Source organism: Salvelinus namaycush, chromosome 20, assembly GCF_016432855.1.
Source record: "Salvelinus namaycush isolate Seneca chromosome 20, SaNama_1.0, whole genome shotgun sequence".
In the NCBI taxonomy this organism is placed as follows: domain Eukaryota; kingdom Metazoa; phylum Chordata; class Actinopteri; order Salmoniformes; family Salmonidae; genus Salvelinus; species Salvelinus namaycush.
The window spans coordinates 29606035-29616586 of NC_052326.1; the positions used below are offsets into that span (position 1 = coordinate 29606035).

The 10552-nt window shown below is 44.4% G+C and overlaps 1 protein-coding gene across 2 annotated transcripts in view; it reads right to left on the minus strand.

Moving 5' to 3' along the window:
* The window catches only part of LOC120065214 (sodium-coupled neutral amino acid transporter 3-like), a 78393-nt gene extending 68228 nt beyond the window's left edge, over positions 1-10165 (minus strand). For both annotated transcript variants that reach the window (XM_039016014.1, XM_039016013.1), the window contains exon 1: positions 9963-10165. The gene's annotated coding sequence lies outside the window, so the exon portion shown is untranslated. The remainder of the gene's footprint in view (positions 1-9962) is intronic.
* Between the last annotated feature and the right edge of the window lie 387 nt (positions 10166-10552).

Here is a 10552-nt window from a genome sequence, read left to right on the forward strand (position 1 = left end):
TATCAGCTCACAGATCATCACCCCAAATACAAGCCTACTGCCTAGCCTAACCATAGCGTGAAAGCTAAACAGGGATGAAACCATTTTGGGGGGTTTCATTTCATTTGTGGTGGGTTTTTTTTGTCCATGGGTGGAAAATAGCTTGGGGGGATATAATGCAGGAAATGTTACTATGATGGGAGATTTATCAATCAATGGGGGGCAAATACAGGACAAGTTTATACACTGAATAAAAATAAACCCCTGGAAAGGGGGGCCTGAGCTGGCAACCCTAAGGTACCATAGTTACAATCTGATACCGTGTTCAAAACAACTGGGAACTTGGAAATCTACAACTTCCACTTCAATGCGTTCAAGACAACTGGGAACTGTGAAAAAACGAGCTCCAACTGGGGAAAATCTTTTGAATGGTCATCAATCTCGGAATTCCAACTCGGGAACTCGGGCCTCTTTCTAGAGCTCTGACCTTCCGACCTGAAGATCACTGATGTCATGATTTGACCTCGTATTCTTTCAAGTTCCCAGCTGTCTTGAAAGCACCATAAGTCAGTCGAGTGAACTACCCTCTTTGGTCTGATAGACGTGACAACCATAATGCATTGTATGATGTCAACAAACATGGCGCCACACATAGCTGGAAAATAGCTTAGCATTAGCTCATCATAATCAGTACAACCTTCAAAGAAGAATTTTACACTCGTATGTGTCCATTACAATCCGTGCAGGAATCAGAACGCATGTGTAACGCTTGTCGTTGGTGGAAGGAGAAGAGGACCAAAGTGCAGCGTGGTACGTATTCATAATAATTTAATAAAGAATGAATACTGAACAAAAACAACAAACCGACAAACGAACAGTTCTGTAAGGTGCAAACAAAAACACTAAACAGAAAATAACTACCCACAACCCATAGTGGGAAAACAGGCTACCTAAGTATGATTCTCAATCAGAGACAACGATCGACACCTGCCTCTGATTGAGAACCATACTAGGCCAAACACATAGAAATATAATGACTAGAACAAAACATAGAAAAACAACATAGAATGCCCACCCCAACTCACACCCTGACCAAACTAAAATAAAGACATAAAAAAGGAACTAAGGTCAGAACGTGACAGTACCCCCCCCCCCCCAAAGGTGCGGACTCTGGCCGCAAAACCTGAACCTATAGGGGAGGGTCTGGGTGGGCATTTACCGCGGTGGCGGCTCTGGAGCGGGACGTGGACCCCACCATAGTCTCGGCCCACTTATGTGGCACCTTAGGAGTAGCGACCCTCGCCACCGACTCCGGATTGGAGACCCTAGTAGAGGGCACCACTGGACTGAGGGGCGCCTCTGGACTGACGGGCGCCTCTGGCAGCTCCGGACTGGCAAGCGGCTCTGGCAGCTCCGGACTGGCAAGCGGCTCTGGCAGCTCCGGACTGGCAAGCGGCTCTGGCAGCTCCGGACTGGCGGGCAGCTCTGGCTTGGAGAGAGAACCTGGAGGGAGGAGACGGAGAGACAGCCTGGTGCGTGGGGCTGCCACAGGACCCACCAGGCTGGGGAGACCTACAGGAGGCTTGGTGCTTGGAGGAGGCACCGGAAGGACCGGGCTGTGGGTGAACACTGGAGATCTGGTGCATAACACTCGCACCTATCCCATAGGCTCAATGCACACATTCGCCCGGCACGAGCGGAGCGCAGGCATAGGACACACTGCACCCTCCCAGCGCCCCGGAGACACAGCACGCAGAGCCGGCGCAGGATACCCTGGACCGAAATGGCGTACCGGAGACCAGACACGCTGAGCCGGCACAACACGCCCTGGCTGGATGCCCACTTTCGCATGGCACTTGCGGGGGGCTGGCTTATAGGGCTCCGGGCTATGAACGGGTACTGGCAACACCGTGCGCTTAAACGCATAACACGGTGCCTGACCAGTAACGCGCTGCTTACGATAAGCACGAGAAGTGGACTCAGGTCTCCAACCTGACTCTGCCACACTCCCCGTGTGCCCCCCCCCCCAAAAAAAGAAATTGGGGCTGCCTCTCGTGCCTGTCGCGCTGCCGTGCTACCTCCTCATATCGCCGCCGCTCAGCTTTCGCTGCCTCCAGTTCTTCCTTGGGGCGGCGATATTCCCCAGCCTGTGCCCAGGGTCCCTTACCGTCTAGTATCTTCTCCCATGTCCATGAGTCCATAATCCTCTGCTCCTGTTTACCACGCTGCTTGGTCCTTCGTTGGTGGGTAGTCCTGTAACGCTTGTCATTGGTGGAAGGAGAAGAGGACCAAAGTGCAGCGTGGTACGTATTCATAATAATTTAATAAAGAATGAATACTGAACAAAAACAACAAACCGACAAACGAACAGTTCTGTAAGGTGCAAACAAAAACACTAAACAGAAAATACCTACCCACAACCCATAGTAGAAAACAGGCTACCTAAGTATGATTCTCAATCAGAGACAACGATCGACACCTGCCTCTGATTGAGAACCATACTAGGCCAAACACATAGAAATATAACGACTAGAACAAAAGATAGAAAAACAACATAGAATGCCCACCCCAACTCACGCCCTGACCAAACTAAAATAAAGACATAAAAAAGGAACTAAGGTCAGAACGTGACAGCATGACTTGTCACCAGAACTTGAAAACGTGAATATAACATACATACATATGGCATGCTACAGTAGAAACAACAACACGATATACAGAAAATAAGGTACTTACTTTGATAGAAATGCACACATGTCCAAAGTTATTATTTGTAAGGAAAACAACAATGAAGGCAATACGGCCACCAGCCAGAAAATGTGCCAGGGCGCAAAAGTTTGTGCAAGGTCTGTTCTGACTGGAGATGCGCAATGTCTTCATACTTGATGTGGGGAAACATTAGGGAAGTGCTTGGGCTCTCGATGAAGAGAGAAGTTTGCCCAGCTCAGTAAAGATCTCAAACATAAATTGTCCGCAATAGTGAAATGGACTACTTCTTATGTGAATTAATGAGGAGGCGCAACACTCCTCAATTCAAACTGTTGTCAGAAAATAAAACTTGTTCGAAAATAATTTAAAATGTACAAGTTGAAACATAGCCTATAGATAATTAGCAGGCAGCGTGTCTTGGTTTGAGGGCAGCTGTAACGCTCGTCCTCCTCCTCATCTGAGGATGAGCATGGATCGGACCAATATGCAGCGTGGGTTGAATACATAATGATTTATTTAAAGACGAACACGAAGAACACTTGACAAAATACAAAATAACAAAACGACGTGAACAGACCTGTACTTGAGAACATAAAACAAGAACAGGAACGTACACACGAACGAAACAGTCTCATGTGGCACAAACACTGACACAGGAACAATCACCCACAAACAAACAGTGAGAACAGCCTACCTTAATATGGTTCTCAATCAGAGGAAACGTAAAACACCTGCCCCTGATTGAGAACCATATCAGGCTTGTTGACAACCCAACATAGAAACACATAACATAGAATGCCCACCCAGCTCACGTCCTGACCAACTAAACAAGACTAAACAAAGGAAATAAGGTCAGGAACGTGACAGCAGCGTGGGTTAACTGCCCTGTTGCGTAACACGCATTAAAAAAACACATTGGAGCGGCCGTTAGAGATATTTGGAACTCACATGTGAAAAGCTTTAAAAATATAATACAAAATAAAAAAGTAAGAAAGAGAAATAAAATAAATACACAAGAATGGAGCTAAACTCAGCAAAAAAAAGAAACGCCCCTTTTTCAGGACCCTGTCTTTCAAAGATAATTCGTAAAAATCCAAATAACTTCACAGATCTTCTGTGAAGAAGCATGTTTCCCATGCTTCTTCAATGAACCATAAACAATTAATGAACGTGCACCTGTGGAACGGTCGTTAAGACACACAGACGGTAGGCAATTAAGGTCACAGTTATGAAAACTTAGGACACTAAAGAGGCATTTCTACTGACTCAAGGTCCCTGCTCATCTGCGTGAGCGTGCCTTAGGCATGCTGCAAGGAGGCATGAGGACTGCAGATGTGGCCAGGGCAATAAATTACAATGTCTGTACTGTAAGACGCCTAAGACAGCGCTACAGGGAGACAGGACGGACAGCTGATCATCCTCGCAGTGGCAGACCACGTGTAACAACACCTACACAGGATAGGTACATCCAAACATAACACCTGCGGGACAGGTACAGGATGGCAACAACAACTGCCCGATTTACACCAGGAACGCACAATCCATCCATCAGTTCTCAGACTGTCCGCAATAGGCCGAGAGAGGCTGGACTGAGGGCTTGTAGGCCTGTTGTAAGGCAGGTCCTCACCAGACATCACCGGCAACAACGTCGCCTATGGGCAAAAACCCACCGTAGCAGGACCAGACAGGACTGCACAAAAAGTGCTCTTCACTGATGAGTCGTGGTTTTGTCTCACCAGGGGTGATGGTCGGATTCGCGTTTATCACCGAAGGAATGAGCGTTACACCGAGGCCTGTACTCTGGAGCGGGATCGATTTGGAGGTGGAGGGTCCGTCATGGTCTGGGGCGGTGTATCACAGCATCATCGGACTGAGCTTCTTGTCATTGCAGGCAATCTCAACGCTGTGCGTTACAGGGAAGACATCCTCCTCCCTCATGTGGTACCCTACCTGCAGGCTCATCCTGACATGAGCCTCCAGCATGAACATGCCACCAGCCATACTGCTCGTTCTGTGTGTGATTTCCTGCAAGACAGGAATGTCAGTGTTCTGCCATGGCCAGCGAAGATCCCGGATCTCAATCCCATTGAGCACGTCTGGGACCTGTTGAATCGGAGGGTGATGGCTAGGGCCATTCCCCCCAGAAATGTCCGGGAACTTGCAGGTGCCTTGGTGGAAGAGTGGGGTAACATCTCACAGCAAGAACTGGCAAATCTGGTGCAGTCCATGAGTAGGAGATGCACTGCAGTACTTAATGCAGCTGGTGGCCACACCAGATACTGACTGTTGTTTTTGATTTTGACCCCCCCTTTGTTCAGGGACACATTATTCCATTTCTGTTAGTCACATGTCTGTGGAACTTGTTCAGTTTATGTCTCAGTTGCTGAATCTTGTTATGTTCATACAAATATTTACACATGTTAAGTTTGCTGAAAATAAACACAGTTGACAGTGAGAGGACGTTTCTTTTTTTGCTGAGTATAGTACCAGATCAATGTGCAGAGGTACAAGGTATTTGAGTTAGATACAGTATGAACATGAAAGCAGGGTAAAGTGACTAGGCATCAAGATAGATAGTACTAAGAGTAAAATGATGAGTGTATAAGTGTGTGTGTGTGTAATCTGTATGCATGTGTGTTTGTGTTGTGTCAGTATGCATGTGTGTGTTGTATGCGTATGTAGTGTATGTGAATGTGTGTGGGTTTTGTGTGTGAGTGCCAATGTAGTGTGTGTGAGTGAATGTGTATATGGTGTGTATATACAGTGTGTATAAACCTCACGTAATTCTGCCCAAAAACAATTACAATTTATCTCAATGAGTGGCATATGGGCTTTTTAGGTGAGAGTTGATTTCGCCCTGTGATAGAAGTGGCCACTTTTTCAAAGGCAGGGGAGCAAAATATTTTGCTTGTCCATTCCCAGCACGCCTCTCCAGGGTGCTGTTGGAGAGACGCATCACTGTGGTGCTCCACCAACGTTCCATCACAAAATCATGTAACATAAATTTACATTTTAGTCATTTAGCAGACACTCTTATCCAGAGTGACTTACAGGAGCAATTAGGGTTAAGTACCTTGCTCAAGGGAACATCAACAGATTTTTCACATAGTCAGCTCAGGGATTCAAACCAGCAATCTTTCAGTTACTGGCCCCATGCTCTTAATCTCTAGGCTATGTAGCAGATATAGCCTATGGTAGAAAGAGTATGTGGTTTTTCCTGGAGATAATGAGTCAGACACTTTTTACATGTAATGAGACAGACGCTACAGACACTTTACATGTAATGAGACAGACACTTTTTTACAACAAGCACATTTCTCAGATCAAATAGCCTAACCTAAATGGCGGCCAATCATATAAAAAATGTGCTGATGTTAACAAACACCCTATCCTAAAAACAGGACAGGTCAAAGTAAAATAGACAGTATGGAATGGACAATCAGGCTACTCACAACTGTTGTCCAGGAGTTTCACCCCGTGTGCTAAATTGTCATGATTAGTGGTTTCAAGTTTCTATCAGTCAATTTTTGTTGAGCTGATCATAGCGGGGGAAAAAGAATACTTGTGCATTTCCCGCTGTTCTCATTGCAAACAGGCTCAGGATAACTCCTGATAAACTTGGGTAGCTGATATTTAGAGCTTAAATAGCCAAATTGATTTGTCACAGGAATCAGGATTAAAAAAGCCATTGCAACTGCCTGTTAACAAATGGTAGGACTGCCACATGGATGGGCATTCATAAAACTCCATTGTAGGTGACACTGTAGGTTACACCCCAGTAAGCACGGACTAACGCCAACTTTTTGTTAGCTTAGCTGAAACAAATAGATTAGTACCTCTCCTCACTGATGTCACAATGAGGCCATTGACATAGCAGAGGGGTAAGGGCATGTCTCTGAGTCTGGCCAAATTCTAATTCTAGCCCTGCATCCTGTGCCTAATAGACACCCTGATCACTGCTGAGTGAAAGAGCGTAACTCTGGATGTCCTCCATCAATGCACTCTTACACACTTCCTCAGATGTCGAATTGAACAGATGAGTGACATAAATTGATACAAACACATGAGCTTTACTGATCTAGTGGCCTCAATTTCCAAAACTCAGACAAGATTTAGCCTGGTCTATTAGACTGTGGTTATGAAACAGCTTTATGAAATAGAAGTTGTGGAATTGTGTGGTGGACCAGGAGGCATTCCCACAACCAAATTAGACACTAAACATTTCATTTGAGGTTTTCATCACTTTCTCTTTAGCAAATCTAAAAGTGTGTGTTCTGGGTATTCTAAGACTCTGTGAAAGTAAGAGTCTCAAACACTCTTTTAAAACTGTTCAAATAAGGCCAAAGATCTTTGAGTGGATGCTCTTACAAACCCGGACTGATGCCATGCACATTTCCAGAGAAAAGCTAACCACCTGCTTCAAACTGGTCAGCCCAAAATATTTTATTTTACTACCTCCCTAGTCTTGGTAGCTCAGACAATTAAAAAGATTACAGGTAGTTTTCCCTCTCAGACTAGGGATTTACAAAGTACTTCAATGTACAAACAGAACTTATAAAATAGTTTGGTTTTCATAGCTGAGGATTTCTCTAATGCACCTTGACTATGTCTGATCAAACATACTTGTAGGTTTAATGGGTTAGAATCCTGAGATGTTCCTTATCATTCTGGTACACTTTGAAAGCCCCTGAGTTGAATTGAACAGGAGCCCACAGTAAGCAGTGGCTGGATTTAACTATGTGGAGAAACAAAATGTATTAACATGTTATAACATATGTAATAACCACACCAATTGTAAAGCTCTCCAATGTAGTTTCTACCACACATTTCTGACCTGGCTGCAGGTAACCATCATATTACGGTGAGGGGGGTTGAGGGTATAAAACAAATTTGTTGTTGAAGTTGATGTGCCCATCATTTCATTACTTCAGCGAGACAAAGCAAATCACAGCATCAAAACACTTGACAAGACAGTGGCTTACATCTTCCCACAGTCTACATCTCTGGGCCTCAAGTCTCTGTAGGGGAGTTCAGTCTTCCTGCATTGCATGAGTTCAAAAATGTCAAATGTAATTCATTTCATGTTGACTTGTTATTCCTGCAGAGGTAGAGCAATACATGCAGGCAGGAGGGGGAAACATTACAAAGGTAGAAAAGACTTTGATACAATAAGATAGGGATAGAGTGAACCCCTCTACCTACTTAGCAGGGCATTAACTCTCACGCCACCATAGTGAAGATGATACAAGGAGCTATAATGTGGGATTCCATTACATGAACAGCACAAACCAAATGCACTTAAGGTTGAGATTCAGAGACAGCATGGAAAACCATCTGTGAGACAATTATCATACTAAGGCACTCAGCCACTCACTACTAGGTAATTGTTACAATACTTGGACTGTGATTCAAGTCATACTGCAAATGTGTATCAAACAAGGTAATAGAGAGAAAAACAGAAAAACACTTGTCAGCTGAGTTTAATTATGTCACATGGATAACGACTCACAAAATGGGTAAAGGATGACACTCTCTCTCTCTCAATCTCTGAGGGGGGTGCAAATTAGGGTTTTGTAGGGGGGGCCTTGAGTGCCTTGCTCAAGGGCACTGACAGATTTTTCACATTATAAGCTCAGGTATTCGAACCAGCTACCTTTCGGTTACTGGCCCAAAGCTCTAACCGCTAGGCTACCTGCCGCCCAAACAGTTACAAAATTACAAAAAGTAATGTTCAGTCAAACATGTCACTCTCAAAGGATGAAAATCAAACGACTGATCCAATAAGCCTACACACCAAAAAAATGAATATGATATGCTACTAAGTTGTGCTCAATCAAAAACGATGCTACACACACACACACACACACACACACACACACACACACACACACACACACACACACACACACACACACACACACACACACACACACACACACACACATTTGTGTGAATCTGTAGTTCAAAGCACAGAGCTCTGGCTGGAGCATCCAGTTTGCTCAGCAGTAAGCCAGTGCTCTGGAGTGGGGGTGGGGGTGGGGGCTGGAGGGGGAGAGGGTGGAGGTGGAGATAGTGAGACAGAGCATGACTCACTGATGAGCCAGCTTTTTCAAATATAGAAACAGTACAGTCTTGACAAGCTGACAGAACAGTAACTCACGCCTGCTCCCTCCTGTCAGCTCCAGCAAACACAGTAGTCTCACCTGCTGCCCTCCCTACAAATAGCCCTCAGAAGGGGCTCCGCCCTCTGGGGCTTCTCAGCAACCCAGGTGTCTCTAGAAATGCTTGTTATCTGTCTAATGCATAGTGACCCAGAGTTACAGGGTGGGGGGTGTACAATGGATAATACAACTCAACACACCATATAAAAACGTGTTCCTAAATGCACTATAGGCTTCTGTTGTAGGCTATTGTTGTAGGCTATGTCAATTACAGGGGCCTGATTTGCAAAGGGCAAATTAAAACTTTCTTGGACTAGCCTATATGATAATAGCGGTATATCTGCCAATAACAAGCTATAGTATATGCCAGGTTTAAGAAGTAAACGAGAAGGGGGATACGGATAGCCTATTAAAAATGCCACAGCATCTATTGAAGTATCTTAGAAATGTGGCAAATATGCCACATGCTGAATACAGACATTTGCATAACAAACTAATGGCGAATAAAGTAGTGTAACGACCCTGGGTTTATAAGCGCGGAAATCGACTCTGCCGCACGAGCATGCTTTTGCGGCACAGTCGATAGCGCGCTGGACTTCGGGCTAGGTCGAGGGTTCGAGACCTGCTCCCTGCCTGTTTCATTACAGTATGAACGATCACTAGCTGTCTTTTTCTGAACTAGGATTTGAAATTGTAGATGACGAAGGCATTATCATCCAGCGTGGCTGCGCATGTTACAGTATCACCTGGCGAAATAGCAAGATCCACGCGCACTGTCTGAGAACTGTTACTTCAGTAATATAAGACCACAATAATGTAACAATGTAACAAGAATGTAACAGCACTCTTTAGGCAAAAGTAATTCGAGAAGATATGTCTTACATTTCAAAAAATGTTTCACAGTATTATTTTTAATTGTAGCGACCATTTGGCTCTAGGTGCCAATCCTATTCTATAACAGGTTCATAATATGAATAGTTGTGACTGTTTGATAGCTATATTTATTCTATATTCAGTAGACCACACAGGGAATGACGAGGGTGACGAATAGCCGACTATGAATATGAAAAGACATTCATTCCACTGAAAATTGACGGTGAATAATAATCTTACCAGAGAGGACTAGAGTGCCACTGTGAACTCCGGATATCTCCACACGGATCTTGCTCCGCTTCTTTACTGTTTTTCCTTCATCTAGTGGCTTCTCTTCTTTCTGTTACCTGTTAAATGGCAAAAAAGTATATATATATATCGTGATCCCTGTTCGCTCCTTCTCAAATGCTGTGTAAATGTCATGTGTTCACGAGTAAAATTCTCCTGATCTCTTAAAAGTGGGATGTCGAGTGTGTCCAGGGTCCGCCTACTGCGTGCAACCTCCAATCAATTGGTTCTCTTGAGCGGTTCCCAGAGCACAACAAAAGTACATGCATGCACTGTGCTTGCTACATACAGTAGCAGCCTACATGTCTTTCTTTGTTCTGCACTTTCATTTGACGTTGAATAAACTATGCAGAAATAATGATATCCATATGCATTGCCTAGTAAGCCTGTTCATTTGAAATACTTGGTTGGTTTTTGATACATTTTTATATTTTCTCACCGATGTAGGCTAAATCAAGATGTAGATGCATGATTACTAAACTGCATCGTAGATCATAGACAATTTACACAATAATATGGAAGAGAGCATATCACACACAATA